Raw genomic sequence first — 17,206 nt, 5'->3', positions numbered from 1 at the left:
ACACCGCCGATGTTGCCGGAAAGGACTCCTTGATCGTATCATGGAAATGAGCAGCCATACTGCTAGTCCATTCTTCCGTAGGGGTAAAAGGCTTAACTGCAGCTGCAGGGGAGGAAAAGTCACTGACTATTTAAAAAATGTCCTTGCTTTTATTTGTTGCCAGTTCTATTCTGGCAGAGAGAAAATATTTTTTTGCCTCTATGACTTGTTTATAGTAAGCCTTCAGTGACTGTTTATAAATCATTATGTCCTAAGGGTCAAAAAGATCACAAGATCTCTGCAATAACATCTCGGATTTCTTTTATAGTTAAATCGCGGATATCCACACTTCCTTAGAAGCTCAAGGCCACTCCCTGGACGATGATGTTCCTCTCACTATAGCCAACCTTGATACTTTGGTTGAAGGCCCCTCCGAATCCTTCACCCAATTTCCAGCACTCTCACTGGAAGGACTTAATCTCCTGCTAGACAGGACCAAATCCTCCTCCCCAATGGATCCTGTACCGCTAAAAAAGTTAAAGGAGTGCAGAAACAGCATTCTTCCGCCTCGAAATCATGAACAGGGCTATTGTCCAGGGTTCTTTTCCGCCGGTGTGGAAGAAGGCTATAGGGAAGCCTCTCCTTAAGAAACTGTCCCTGGACCCGGGCCTCCTTAAGAATTTTAGGCCGATATCTTTACTTCCAGCCCCGGCAAAGATGTTACAAGCGCACCTTAATACACATCTTTCCACCTTTCTTGAATCTAGTGAGTATCTTGATAGCTCGCAGCACGGATTCAGAAAACATCACAGCACCGAATCCGCTCTCACTGTTGTGGTGGATAACATTCGCCGCAAAGTTGACCTTGGCCAAACCACAGTGCTGGTCCTATTAGACCTCACGGCTGCGTTCGATACTCTGTCTCCCACCATTTTAACATCTCGGCTCAGGGAGGCAGGGGTTACTGGACCGGCCCTGAGTCTTTTTAACTCCTTTCTCCATGACAGAGAACAGAGAGTCATGCTCGGAGATTTCCTCTCCCCTGCCAAGTCATTGCAATGTGGGGTGCCACAGGGGTCGGCCCTGAGCCCGACCCTGTTCAACATCTACGTGGCCCCCCTTGCTAGACTAGTAAGATCGCAGGGGATGGAGGTGGTGTCTTACGCCGACGACACCCAGATCATGGTGTCGCTGGCCCACTCTGTCAGTACATCCGCATTCAGCTTTAGGTCATGCATGCAGGGTGTGGCGGAGTGGATGATCCTTAACTCCCTAAAGCTGAAGACAGAGGTCTTGGTCTTCGGTAAAGACCAACACGTGTGGTCGAGCGAGTGGTGGCCTCCATCTCTCGGCACCTGCCCCACTCCCTCCCAATCGGCCAGAAACCTCGGCGTCATCTTTGACACTTCACTCTCTATGACGCTCCAAGTGAATAGGACCGTGGCCACTTGCTGGGGTGTCATCAAGATCTTAAAAAGAATTCTCCACTATCTCTCCTTCCAGGCGCGCAAACAGATTGCGATTGCTCTTGTTGGCTCCAGGCTTGATTATTGTAACTCTCTTTATGTGGAGTCCAACAAGGGCCTTATCCATCGACTGCAAACTGTACAGAACGCCGCAGCGAGCTTCGTCCTGGCCCTTCCCATAGCATCATCTGCCACCATTGCTAGGAGAAATCTTCACTGGCTCCCCGTCCAGTTTAGAATCTCCTTTAAGCTCCTATGTCTTACATATAGAGCACTTGCGACTGGCCCTGCGGACGCACTTGGTACCCTGCTCACCCGCTATGTACCCACGAGATGCCTACGATCGGCCGGGCTACACCAATTGGTAGTGCCCCGCGCTAGGTTGACCAGATGGGGAGCGAGAGCTTTTTCTGTTGCCTCTCCTCAGCTTTGGAACTCCCTTCCGGTGGAGATCAAAACCTTACCCTCCATCGACCTGTTTAAAAAGGCCCTTAAAACCTGGTACTTCATCAGAGCCTACCAATGAGATACTGCTGTCTGACCTGGCTAGTTCCTTTATTTGATGTAGGCGCCTTCACGCCCATTGGGCTAAGTTAGCGCGGTATAAGACACAATTCATTCATTCATTCAACAAGTTTACGCCAGAGCCTTTCTAAGTGTTTACAAGTCCTCTTTCTTTCTCTGAGTGCCGTAGTAAACCAGGGGGCAGAGGGCCGTCCGTTCGTCCCAAGACGCGAGATCCTCAGCCCGAAGCCAGATCAACTTTTCGAGGACCTCCGTGTCAGCCTCTAGATCCCCATTAGGAGTAATCGGATGCTTATTGACGGCATTACTTAGTGTCTCAGGTGTAATTAAGTGAAAGGGTCTACAATTGCTACTCCTGGGCTTCCCAGTGGCCTTAGAGGGATTTGTTTCTTTATTAATTGAAAAGTCCAGGATAAAATGGTCAGACCATATATAGAGAAAGAGGTCGGTGCATATCTAGCTTAGTCGTAGAGATTATCTGATCTGAGGTATGCCCCTTCTCGTGAGTAGGGGAGAGGACATAGGGAGTCAATTTGAACACTTCTAGCGCCTCCAGAAGTCTAATTGAATCTACGTCTTCTGGTATATCCATATAGATGTTAAAATCACCTAATACTACACAGTGTTTGTGTCTCATGGAAAAAGGTGAGACGGTGTCACTGATTGAGGCTAAAACCTTGCGGCAGGACCCGTGGGTCTATATATTAGAATGCCTGCCAAAGATTGATGGGGAGACACCACCAAATGGAAGCCGAGACATTCTGATCCCGCTACCTCAACCAATGGAACAATTGTACATGAGAAATTGTTCTTAGAAATAATGGCAAAACCTCCCCCAATGTCTGCCTTACGATCTTTCCTGGTAATCTGATAGCCCAGGGGAATAGCAGAGGCTATAATGGGGTTTGAGGCCACGCTCAACTAAGTTTCGGTTAAGGATAAAAAGTCAGGGGTTTTGTCCACTAATAAATCATACATGTTAAGGGCGTGTGATTTGAGGGAACGTGTGTTAAGAAGCAGAGCTCACAGTTGCGCATTATCCTGAGGAAGAGAAACATCACCCTGGCTTGAATTACACCCTACCTGCTTCTTTGAGAGCTGCCCAGTTCCTTTGACAAAGCCCTACCAGCCGCATTGTGTACAACCATTTAGTGTTGGCTGCGCTAATACAGATGCAGGTAAAAGGGTGCAATCACTCACTTTCCTTCCTATATCTATGAGCGGGACATCGCTGGGACATCGCTGTAACATCTACGAGACCCAGAAATCTTCTTGCCACCAGAATGCCCGGCACCGTCCGCCTCTGGGAAGCTGACGGGTGCAGACGGGTTTGCTTTTGGCACCATCGGGGTCTTTTATGGGGCGGGAGGGAGATTGAAAAAGCAACAACTAGAAGGCTGACCAGGGAGGCGGATCCGCTCTTACAGACGGATACCGCTGGTCGCATAAACTGAGGAGGAATGCAAAAATTAAATTCACAGGTATTATCCCACACTTAAAGAAATGCACAAGATTTGGATTGGACAACCGTTAAAGTTGACCAAATGGCAGCGAGCAACGATGCCAAGAGAAAACAAGCAGCGGAGAAGCTGTTTGTTCTGATATTCAAAGAGGCTAAGCTGAGTGGCAGTAGTATGAGTGAGTATCAAACTAAAAAACAGTTATGGGATAAACTGTGGAAGGCTGAAAAAACAAGAACAAGCAAATGGTGAGAGGCAACCGCCGTACAAAAAATATGTGGATTGTGAGAGAATTGCGAGGGGCTTAAGAATTTTTAATACCCTAAAATTCAACAATCCTGTCCCGGTACTAATTAAAGAATGGGTCATAAATAATCATAACTGTTCTACCACTATGTTGAAATTACTAATAAAGTACACAGTTAAGGGCACACAAGGATTGTCATCAGAGACCGAAAAACTAACAAATATGTTAAAAGAAATATATGCGGGTAACAAGTTTGAGATAAAAAACTGAATCTGAGGTTTGAAAAAGCGGAGAAGTAAATTAAAATAAAAAAACAACGAAAGTTCCATAGAGATCAAATAGATTATGAGATGGGACACATTTAGGAGAAGATTTAACCATTTAAGAGAAGTAAATCAGGAAAAACAAGGAATGAAACAGCAATTGGAACAGTTGGGAGTGGCCACAGTTGGACTAAATCCAGATAATTGTAACAGTGAAGAACAAAGAGAACATTTTGAAAGTGACGCCTGTGAAGGTGACACATTTGTACAAACTAAAAGAATTCGAGTAAAATCAAAACTTTTAAGGGAATTCAACCTAATGATGAAAGGAAGAATGACGGTACAAGGGAATCAAGGATACCCGAAACACAAAGGTCTTGGACAAGGCATGAGACGTGGCAACAAGAAATGCGCAAAAAACAAGGTCATTTAGTTGTCTACATGGGAATGACAACAAGAGGCCAATCGGCGACGAAATGAAGGACAGACTTACTGTGTTAAATGTATCTGATATCGTACTCTCAAATTGTCATATTGATTTTTTATCTCTAGGCTTATCATTTTGCCCAACAGATTATACTGTAGGATTGATTTGTTTCAATTTACTAGAAAATGGAAAATGAAAACAGGGTATGCAAACAAGACTGGGGGTTTGCAGCCTATAAGAATTAGTCCATCCAATCTTACTACAGATGCCATTGAGATTTTACATATAATGAGGGAATTAGAAGGCATTGATGGCTCGGCAGATGATCCAATACTTAATCTAGCAGGAGAGGAACTTGAAATAGACAGAGCAAGTACAATTGGGTTAAGACCAAAATCAATTTTTTATCCGATACACAATGATGCAAAAGAAGTGTTTGAAAAAGGGGTGAACAACGAGTTTAAAAAGTTGGATAAGAAGAAGAGCTGTACCCGGAAAAATCTAACTGCAGACCAGTATAATGTGATTAATAAACTACTGGATAATGAGGCAATAGTGATTAAAAAGTCAGATAAGGGTGGCAATGTAGTTGTTTGGGCTCTAGAGTTGTACCTAAAAGAAGGGTAAAACACAATTGGATGATGTTAACAACTATGAGAAAGCTGACAGAGGCAGGTATGATAAAAGTATGAAAGATACAGAGTCAATCTGACAAACTAGAGAGATGAATGTCTAATAACAAGAGAGGAATATAAGTTTCTAAGTTGCGACTTTCCTAAACTGTCAGCAATGTACATGTTGCCTAAGATACATAAGAGTAAAAATAATCCTCTCGATAGACCTATAGTCTCTTCAAGGAGTAGTTTGTATGAAAATACTTCAAAGTACATTGACTACTTCCTGAGACCTTTTGTACAATCTCTTCCATAATGCATAAGAGATACTGGTGATTTCTTGAGGCTAATCAACAACATCGTGTGGGAGGAGAATTTGTTGTTGATGTTATTGGATGTGAATAGCCTTTATACATGTATACCGCATAAGCTAGGAATGCTAGCATGTCAACATTTCTAAAGAGCACGATCTGTATCATATCTATTGCATACTGAGATGTTCTTAGGCATGTATACATGTCTGACAAATAATGTCTTTTTTTTAATCATGTGATATAGCGACAAACCTAGGGAACGGCGATTGGGACCTGCTTCACCCCCAGTTATACTGGGTTGTACCTTGGCTAGTGGGAGAAGCAGGTGGCCAGTAACATTATTGCCTTAAAACAATATGTCATCCTTTGGGTTATATATATTGACAATGTATTTTGCATTTGGAGAGGAAAAGAGAAGGAAGCCCATGACTTTGTGGAAATTCTGAATAGGAATGAACTGAATCTTCGATGTTCAAGTGAAGTGCATGATAATGAAATAAAAGTTTTGAACAATAGGTTGGAGGGTACATAATTTCATAGGAAAACAGCTGGCTACAGTTTGTTACATGCAGACAGTTGTCACCCAAAGAATCCGATTAATAACATACCGTATAGTGAACTTCTTAGAGCAACAAGAAACTGTAGTTTAGATGATGCTTCTTGTGATGAAATGAACAATATGAAAGAGAGGTTCAAAGAAAGAGATTATGCAATGAAAGTGATTGAACAGGCCTGTAATACAATAAGAACTAAGATGATTTATTGTTTGTGAAAAACAAGGATGAGACGGAGAGGAACCAGTCAAATTTATCACATCATTTAATTACCCGGTATGGGAGGTAAAACAAAATTCTGGCATGCTTTAAGAACCAAGGAAATTCTGACCAAACATGTAGGTGAAAATCCACAGGTCATGTTTAAAAGGCGTATATCATTGAAAGATGTTTTGAATAAAAATATGGTACAGTCAAAGAACAATTTACATGAAATACAAGGTTTCTTTGTCTGTGGAGAATGTAAAGCATGTAGACATTGTATCAACTGCAATCAAATAGAATTGTCAAAGAACAGGAGACCATATGTGATTACTAAACATCTAACATGTAACTCTGATTTTTGTGTATATGCACTAACTTGTCCATGTTCATTGATCTACATTGAGGAGCACAATCCATAAAGTGAAGAAAAAAAATTGGGAGCACTTGAGAGCCATAATAAGATAAAATAACAGTATTCCATAGTGAGGCATTGTAAAGAATGTCATGACAAGGATGCAAGGCTACTTAGTTCTTGCAGGATTGACAGAATCCATATCTTGGTGAGAAGAGGGAATAGAGTTTGTGATTTGCGACGTCTGGAATCCAGACTGATCATAAAATATGAGACAATGCATCCTATTGGTTTGAACAAGGATGAAGAACTGTCGTCCACTTAGGTTAGGTGTTTGAATTAATGGAAGCACATCTTTAGATGAGTGATTATGTAATTATGCATTTTAAGTGCTTCTCTAAGTTTCAAGTTTGTTGGTTTTATTGGTAATAGGTAGATCTTAACTGATTATACACTCTGTTTTATTGTTTTGGGAGACCTGGCCATCATCATATGAAGAAGAGGAATGCAAAGAGCTGAAATACTTGGGGGATTTTCAATAATGGGGTGTTTAGATGGCAAGAAGGGTTTCATAATACACGCCCACTTGAGGCAAATTGTGATTAATAATATAGACAATGAGGGTAATTGAGTTTTTTTTTCACACAAATTTTATTTGTTTTTAAAGGTACAAAATGGTACAAAATGGGCGAAACCCATCAAGTACATTACATATAATGAAAAAGACATAGCGTACCTGATTTTATAATAGTGAAAAGAAAATTCCTTTCTGTGTTGTTCAATTTCTTGGTGACCACTTGGCCTACACACAGGTACTATCTATTCATGCTTAGTCGTGACACAGATAATTATTGTTACAAGACACTGAAATTACTTATTACTCTCAAAGTTTATTTTTTATAAAAATTATATTGATTACAATTCCTTAGTACACATTTGGCAAAACAAATTACATTCATATACTCAGGCCAGTATTCATTTTTCCTATACCATTTCATTAAAATGCGAAACTCTGAGTCAACAATTCATAGTGAAACAATGTTTTGACATAAATCACAATCAAATAAATACATTTATTACAATCAAACAGAATAAAAACAGGTAAAGTCCTTTTGTCCTTTTGTCCCGGAGTATGTGCTTCTAGGTGTCCCCAACCCGCACCAACCCTTTGAAATCCAAGAGGGGGAAGCAGATTACTAGGCTTGGAAAAGATCTCGCTCACCGTGGCTGGCAAGAGCTCTAAGTTTAGTAAATTATGGCAGTCCTTTCTGGCCCTCCTAGCACAGGACTTTCGGGAATAAACATGCCAGAGTTACCTACGCCTTCTGCGTCTGATAGCTCCGACCACTCTCGTTTTAGAGGTTGGCCCCTCAGACTAGGGCAATGCTCACACATAGGTAGACTGGTATGGGAGGGGGATGGGGGGTGCTATTCTTTTTCCTTTTTTCTATCTATCTGTTTCTGGGCTAGAGTGGGGCTGTATCTTTACTCTTATTGTTACAGATTGTTTCTCTTATAATTTTGTATGTCACTCCATTGTGCTGAAGCTCTGCGAGTCCGGATTGGTCGCACAGCTCCTTGCTAACAACTGCTATTGACATTGGTTTCAATAAAAAGATTTAAACCATAAATACAAAAGGTCATTTTATGATTGTTAATTTTGGATTTTTTTATGGTTTAAAGTTTAGGAATGGTATAAAATATATTTTTTAAATATTAGTTTATAGTAATAAAGCATTTTTTAAATGGTAATGTTTAAATATGAATATCTAGTTTTGTAGTTTTCATTAGTGAATTTTTAGATTTTTGTTGTTTGTTTTATAGTTAAAAAATTGTGAGTATGGAATATTGATTGTGCATATACATTTTTAATTTGTATTAATTTGTATAAAATCTTTTAGATGGCAGTGGAAAATGTATATTTTACCTGAACAACAACTTCTACAAATAGGCTTAGATAGGAGTGGGAATAGTAAATGTCCCCAATAAGGTTAGATTGGAGTGGGACTAGTTAATTTCACTCCTTTAGTCCACAACACCTTCTCCAAATTGGTATAACATGGAGTGGGAATAGTAAATGTTACCCTTTTAGTAACCAACACCTTTCCCAAATTGGAATAGGCTGGAGTCAGTGGGAATAGTAAATAACACCCATTTAGGGCCTTATTATGAGTTTGGCGGTCCGTGAACCACCATATGCATGGTCTCAGGCTGACAGCGAATAGCTCGGCGGTCCTATCACTATATTACGAGATGGGCAGATTGCTTTTTGGAAAGACCACGGATGAACCACCAGCACACCGCAGACTGCAGAGATTGCAGTTGGGGAAAAGTAACTGCCATAGGGGGGTGCGGGAGAATTCTACCACTGTCCGTATTGCAATTTGGCTTTTTCAACGAGCTGAACGTGGCGGTGGACAGCCAGCTTTAAGTCAACAGAAATGAAGGATTTGGGTTGCGTACTCCCGACTTTCCAGTTCTTTCAGTCAGAAATGGTCACAGGGGCATCAATCCATATTGAAAAGTGATCCCCAGCCCCACAAGATCTGTGCCGCCACACCGTGGGCACCGCAGTAAACTCTTTAAATGGTTGGTGCTGCAGTTTTCTAGTGAGCGTGGCCACAGTGTTCAGGTGTTTGGACAGCCAAACTCGGAATAAGGCCCTTAAGTGTCCAACACTGTCCCCAAATTGGCATAGATTTCAGTGTTAATTGTATTTTTTACCCCTTTAATGTCCAACTCCTTCTTCAAATTGATATAGATTGGAGTGGGATTAGTAAATGTTACCCTTTTAGTGTCCAACACCTTCCCCAAATTGGTACAGGGTGGAGGGAGTATCCTAAATGACACATTTTTAATGTCCAACACTTTACCCCAAATTGTTTACATTTGAGTGGGAATAGTATGTCACCCTTTTATCGTTCAACACCGTCCCCAGATTGTTTTAGATCTGAATGGGAATAATAAATATATCACCCCTTTAGTGTCCTACACTTTCTTAGAAAAGGTTTATGTTGGAGTGTGATAATTTAGCTTTACATTTTAGTCTGAAATCCTTTGTTTTAATTGTTTATGCATGTAGTAGAAATAGTTTGCGTTATTTCATTTATATTGTTGGTGTTTAGAATTATAATGAAAAATAGTGTTATGTTTGCTAGCAATAATATCAATAATTAAACTTTCTTTTTTTTTTTGTTTAAATTTTTGGAAGACCTTTATTTAGAAAAGGGTGCACACAGCTATTCAGCCAAACATCCCCGAGGTATGGCAGCAAAATTAGAGCATCAAACTGTTACGGCACACTCAGGAGAGCAGCTCAGGATAAGAGAGGTCAATTTTAAAAAAAAATAAAACAGGATATATACGGTAAGTACGTAATACAGTTCCATAGATTAACGAGGAGAAGAGAGAGAAATGAAAACAGGATGGGGCCGGCTACGGGATCTAAAGTAGATATGATCACCGGGTGGGCAGGGAAGCATGTCCAACTGTAGAGACGACCACATTTTGAAGCAAGCAATAGAAGCAAGCATAAATTACTGAAGACTTCCGACTAATACCCCACCCGATGAATCCAATGACAGGAGAGGCTGAGCGGCCACAGTCTCAGCACCGCCCAAAAAGCCCAAACAGTAACCCGATACCCCGTCCCCCAACCCAGGGAGAGAGAGAAAAAAGGAAAGTCCAGTCAAACTAAAAAGAGAAGGCCATAGAAACAAAGAACGGAGAAACAAAAATACCCCACCCCCTACCCCCCACCCTGCACCCCTGCAGATGGCTACGGCCTACCCCCCTAGCAGCGTGCCTATCGCCCAGCGACCAAAAACCCGAAATATAGTAGAAAAGAGATGTATAAAGGAAGGAAACACAGAAAAAGAAGGAAAAGAAAAATTAAGGGTGGAGGAGAATCACGCATCCCCGGTCACACTACCCCCCTCCTGCGACGTGCAGTCCTGGTCATTAAACAATCAGCAACAAAGCAAAGTAGATTCGGTAGAACCCAGGAAAGATGTCCTACACCGCCCCGCCCCCAATAAAAGAAAATGGCGGGTCCCGGGTCCCTCACGAACCCCTAGCATCCGAGGCAAACTTAAGTCTCACCCTTGACCTCTATGAGTGTTCACCATGAGTTCCGCACACCTCACCCGCCTATTCACAGGATAAGTCAAAAGTCTAGCCAGTTCCCGAATCTGTGCGGCGAGTCCAACGAATGTCCACAGTCCTCCACAATCCTCAGCCGCCATGTCACTTGCCACGGTGCGACCAGATCTCGACCGTCCCATACTCCAACACACTGCAAAGCTCACGCGATCGATAGATACCCGCTGATTCCGTCGGGTCACTGTTTCAATAAAGTCATTGGGGGACGAGCACGTGAACACGACCACAGGCGGACTCGTCAACATGGACGGGCGATACACCATGACGGCAGATTCAGCCGCACACTGCGGTACAGACATAGCTATCCATGCTTCGACACTAGATGGGTCTCGAGTCGTAGATTCCGGGATCAAAATGGGAGAAACGGCTCGCTTGGGGGGACCAGACAGATCAGAGTCATTATGCCATCGGGCAGTTCCAGTGTCATCCGCGATCGACTTATGTGGAAGAGCAACCATGTAGGAGCACAGATCCTTAATGGCGGCCATCACGGTTCGCAATGATGGCTCTTCTTCACCCCGCACCGCCGCGGACTGATAAACTCCAGACATCAGTGCGCCCTTCGGGTCACCCGACTCCCCCAGGGCCCGAAGTGCAATGAGGGCAGGTGGGGGCAGGAGGCACACAGAACAGCAGCAATAAGGCCTCTCTCGGACGGGGGCCCCACCCCGGTGAGAAGGGAACGCCGAGAAGGGGACTCCCGACCACTCAGCCCTCACAGGATCATTACACCTCCTCAATGCGGGTAGAACCGCAGGCTCTCCACCAATCCAGGGGCAGGTTGCTCTCCACTCCTATCGACCGGAGAGTGTCTGGGTCCCCCGGCCGCCGTTGTTGCACTACAACCCGGCAGGGTCAGTACTCGAGGTCCCGGCTTTCGGTCAGCGTTAGGCCAAGAACTTCCACTCGATGTAACTCCGGCAATCCGGGTCGTAAGTTTTCCAGGACCACACCGCCAGTATCAGCAACAGGTCATCCACACGGGGGCTAGGCGAAAAAGCAGGATTTGTGGCAGGATATTCAAGCAGCAGGAGGAGGTCGACGGAGCCGAGAGCTTATGCGGCCATCTTCGTTCGTCGCTAGGCTCCTCCTCTAATTAAACTTTCTTTATAGAATAAAGAAATGTAACATATTTTTCTCATTTTATTTATATTTAAAAAGTGTATTTAATGTGTATTTTTACATTTTTAAACATATATTTAAACTTCAAAATACATATTGATATGGTTAGATAAATCAAACATTTTGATTTTTTTATTATTACATTGAAAATGTAAATTATATGAAAATACTATTGTATGATGCACATTTTCCACTTTTTACCATTGTTTACCACTTTTTTCTTACATTTCTTAAAATGTTTTATATACATATTTTCAACATAATTTTAAGATATGTTTTTGAGTATATACTATATAATTGTATATATTTAAATTAATATTTAATGTTTACTCTACAATTTTGTAACATTTTTTCCAACATGTTTTGACATCTTTTCGTTGTTTAATAAAAAGAATTCCATACATTTGTTTTAACATATTCATAATATGTCCAATTAATTTCTATGGCGACATAGTCCTTTTTTTAGTTTCATGCAGTTGCCATTTTATTTACTGATACCTTCCATTTTATAATCTATTTGTGTTATTTCTAGTCTATTTTCCTGGAACCAGATTGCGCTAAAGTGCTGCTGTTTGACGTAACAGGTAAGTCCTTCTGTAAGTATTTGTTAAACATTTTGAGGGTAGAAGTTTTTTAGGGAGGAAGTCTGCAAGGTATTTGTAGTGTTGTTTGTGGGTTTGTTATATATTTAGATATATTAATAGTAGTGTTTTTCACTAGCTTGTAGTTTTGAGTTTTCATACACTGTTTTATTAATGTATCATTATGTAAGGTAAAATTGTGTTATGTTACTCATATTTTGATGATTAAGTGTGATTTATATATGTATTGCTACTATACTGTGTTTTGCGGGTGAGTTTTCATATTCACTATTCAGGTTTTTTCATAAAGACTTGCCCTATGGGCATTAAGCGTTTCTGTTTCATTTACATTTTAGTTTATAATAAGCAAATGCTCTTTCCATTGATATCCTTTTTTTAGTTTCCTAGAATGTTTGTTTCAAACACTTGTTCAGGTTTTTTATGGTTTCTAGATACTTTAAGGGATCTTTATTGGATTGTTTTATTTTTGAATTTTTTGGTGGCTTTTTGGTTAATATTTTTCACATTTTTGGTGGTTTACTATTTTTTACTATGTGGAAGCTCTGCATCTCCACCACAGTAGGTCTTTTTATTTCATTTCTTTTGGTTAGGAAATGTTATATGTTATTGTTTGTGTAAATAATATGTTATTGTTACTTAAAATTGTGTGGTTTATGTGTTGCGATTATTTTATGCAATGAATTGAGTTTGTTTTTATTTGGTGACGTGACGGTTAGATTTTTTGTTTAAATAATTCATATATCATTTGATTATCTCAGTATTTCTTTGACATTGGAATTTTATTTAAGTTTTAGACTGATGTAATAAAATATTACATTTGTTATTTACAAAAAAATTATTTGTCATGTTGGTTTAGATTTTGTGATAGTTTTTTTTACTGTGGTAGGTCACTATTTCACAATATGATTGTGTATATTATTTCAGTCTATTAGGGAGCTTAGTTTGTCTTAATTGTGTCGGTAGTAATGGCTTTCTAGGCTAGATACCTCGGTGATAAGGCAAACTGACTGACTGTACAATATTCTAGACTTAGTGCAGATTCTTGAAGGTGACTCACTCCTTATACTTTGATTGAAATGATAGTAGAAGTCTCGCATGGGTGTCTGAAGGTACATTTTTAAAATGGATTGAATCATGGCTTGCTCAAAATCTATGATTATTTTTTGGAGTTCGTTGTTATTTGTTTCATGTTTAGTGTAGTTTAATCCATTCGGTGTTCCCCCGCGCCCCCAATGCTGAGCTCTTTTCCGGCTATTTGGGGTAGTTCACGCTTGGGGATCCATAACATACCAAATTTGTGTCCTTTATCCCCCCAACATCCTGGGGATTTTAAAAGTACTTAGTATTTGTTAATTCCCCTGAAGATAATGGATAAAAAAGGCAAAATGTAACTATATTTTGAGTTTTGGGGGAAAAATAGGGAAAAAAGTGCTCTGTTTAAAAGTGTCTGGTATTGTGTTCCAAAAATGGCATCAACAAACAGTTTGCTCTTCTAAAATTATCATCTTCCCAGCTTTTGGGAATAGGCAGATTTGAATAAAAAACAAATTACCACAGTTTTGCTATTTCTCAAGAGATAGCTCATTTTTCCTACTTTTTGCGCTCTAAACCTACTTTCAGTTTGTTGTGGAAACCAGTGTGAAACCCATGGGCGATCCAGAAAAGCTATAGAGTTCTGAAAAGTAGACTACATTCTGAATTCAGCTACATTCATATGTTTGGACCTCTCAAGGTTTTCCCAAAGAAACTAACTGTTGGAGAAATACTGAGAAGGAGCACGAAAAAGTAGCTATTTGTGACAACATTTTCATTTGTAACCTTATGTCACAATGTGCAATTTACAAAAACAATATATAATTACGTCCGCTAGGCCCTTCTGGTTGCAAAGATATCTAGGTCTTGTAGATTTTCCAAGGACCCAAGGCACCCAGAGCCAACAACCAAGCTGCATCGTACAATGTTTTTTTAATTGTGTACTGAGTATAGACCAATTACTATGGTGAAACATGCAAAGTGAAAAATGGGTATAAAGGAAACCTATGTATTTCTGAAAATACATAGATATGGAGTTTAGGAGCAGTGGCTATTTGTACATCTCTGAAGTTGTGAGTGCCCATATTAGTAAATGCTTTAGAGAGTATTTTTTCAAATGTTTTCTTTTTTACACAGCATCTTACATTTGGAAGGAATTAATGCATGAAATTCAATCGGTGATGACAAATGTTCTATTATTCTATGGTTCTACAAGTCTTCCAATAAAAATGGTACCTGTGCGAGTAGGCCTAATGCCTACTACAGGAAACGGCCCAGAATGTACCATGGATGCATCACGTTTTTCCGCTTATAACTGAGCCGTTTTTTGTTAAGTGAGTAGCTGTAAATTTTAGGCCCCGTGTGGCATCCTGTAGTTTCCTCTCTATGGTAATGTACTTTCATTACCAACCTTTTACTTGTATGTTCTATCTAAGAACTGTATTAGAATCTATATGTCATAGTTCATTTGTTATAGAAGAGTTGTTACTTGAAACTGTGTGTCAGTTAATGCTGTAAATCCTATTTGTTGGATGAGATTTTCTTTATGGAATAAACCTGAAATTTCCTAGTATATTGCGTCAGGAGATATTCTTCAAAATTCAACACTCTGGTTCAGCCCGCACCTAGGAAAACGCAGCAAACCTGTGCATTTTTTTAAACTAGATACCTACAGGAATTCAGCATGGGGTGATTTGTGTGGCTCTCACCAGGTTGTTTTACCCAGAATCCCTTTTAAACCTCAAACCTTGACTAACAAAACGTATTTTTCTCACAGCTTTGTGATGGAAAGTTCTGGATTCTGAAGGGAGCCACAAACTTCCTTCCACTAAGCATTCCCCTAAGTCTTCTGAAAAAATGGTACTTCACTTGTGTGGGTAGGCCTAGTGCCCGCGACCGGACACTGACCAAAACGCAACATGGATACATTAATTTTTTTTACTCAAAACGGACCCGTTATTTGTAACCGAGGACAGAGAACATTCGCTCGCCCTTGGAGTATGCGGAGATTTGCCTACTCCGCGTTCCGCGAAGAACGCGGAGTAGGCAAATCTCTGCACACTCCGCGGAGGAGCGGAGTTGGCCAGCCCCTGCCTCCAACCCCCCAAGTAAGAATTAAATAAATATACATTCTTTATAAGTAAAATAATAAACATTTACCTTGCCTGTGTCATCTCCGGGCTGCCGTCCTCCTCTTCCTCTGCGCTTCATGGTGGTCTGCGCATGCGCATTCCTTGCGAAAAAATGCACAATGGTGGGCACGCACGCATGCGCTGAGAGCCACTCCGCCCAGGGTTAGTTATTTGTTCTATAATAACAATAAAATACGTTGCTGGCGTACAATAGAGCACATAGCAGATTAAATAAGATACATTATAGGAAATCGTGAAACAAGTTCTATACAAAACGATCTTTGCAAAGAGATGGGTTTCACGATGGGTCATATGCGAAGGAAAAGGCATCAAGGGACCTCCATAACTTTCTATGTGGAGTGCACCAAGGAGAGGAGTGTAGAGAGATGTTGTCCACCCCTCTGAGGAAGCAAAGCCATTCTTGCCACATACTGAAGAAGGCTTCTTTGGAATTCTTCCACTTATTAAGTACTATTTTGCAGGCCAATGTGAGCATAAGATCTAACAGATAGCTGTCATTTTCATCTGGAAGCATTGGGTCCAGAAAACCCAGAAGGATATAGAATAACTCCCTTTGGGGGGGTCAATATTAAATGTTTTGCTACTATATTTTGTCCCAATATGTTTGTACGGTGGGCCATTGGAAGAGCATGTGAGCAAGGTCACCAACATGTGTATTACAGTTCTAGCATGTAGGGCTCTGGCTTAGGTTAAGTTTAACCCCTTGCATGCTGATGACGACCCCCAGCCGTCATGCACTACAGCGCTAGTGAGCTGATGACTGCTGGGGGCCGTCATAAACCCGCCCACTTGCGATTTTGCCGCACAGGAGCAGAATTGTGGCTGCATGCAAGGGGTTAAAGATCCTTTCAGGGGTCCAGTATGTCCTGTTTATTAGCATAAGTTTTGTTTGGGATAATATTGGTGAAATTTTGCTTGAGAAAGGAGTTATATGTATCTTGTCCCAGTCAAAGGGAATTTCTCTGGTGTTAGATTCGGATTCACATTTTAACTCACTCCTCAAGTGTGTTTTGCGAGGTTTAGGGGATAAAAGTTTGGTGATTTTAGAGACAGTGTGTCCCGACTTTAGTAGCTGTAGTATCCTTGTGAGGATCAACGGGGCGGTGGGTTTTATAGATCGTAGCATGAGTTGTGACTTTAGTTTTAGAAATGAATAAAAAACTAAGGAGTCTAGATCATATTGTGCTTGAAGTTTGGAGAAAGGCGAAGGGAGCTTCCTTGTAAAGAGGTCTTTGACTAGATTCATGCCCTTTTTTGACCATTTTTCCCCGAGAAGCATCTCTCCTTCTTCCCTCAAATAAGGGTTCTGTCAAAGAGAGGTTAAGGGGTCAATTACAATGTCGGGCAGATTCCCTCCGCCAGGCTGACGGTGGCTACCGCCAGCCTGGCGGAGGAAATCCGCCCCACAATATCAGCCCAATTCCCCCCGCCATATTAGGATGGCGGAGGGGACCGTGGTGGCGTCAAACAGTGCCCGCCTGTTTTCCGCCCCGGTCGCCCCGGTCGCCCCGGTCGCCTAGCGGCCGGGGCAGAAAACCTGTAACATGGTGAAGGGGTCTTTTAGACACCGCCCGCCATATTTCAATGGGCTTTGCACAATGCATTTCCGTGGCGGCAATACCGCCACGGAACGGCATGCAGAGACTCCCTGCGGGGGGGGCCCTTGTGGGCCCCCTGGGAGTCCGTGGCTTGGGGGGTGCACATGGGGGGTACCTATGGTACCCCCATGCA

The sequence above is a fragment of the Lissotriton vulgaris genome, chromosome 3_1, assembly GCF_964263255.1.
Source record: "Lissotriton vulgaris chromosome 3_1, aLisVul1.2, whole genome shotgun sequence".
NCBI lineage: Eukaryota > Metazoa > Chordata > Amphibia > Caudata > Salamandridae > Lissotriton > Lissotriton vulgaris.
The sequence above is the reverse complement of the archived record's forward strand: the minus strand, read 5'-3'. Positions refer to the sequence as shown.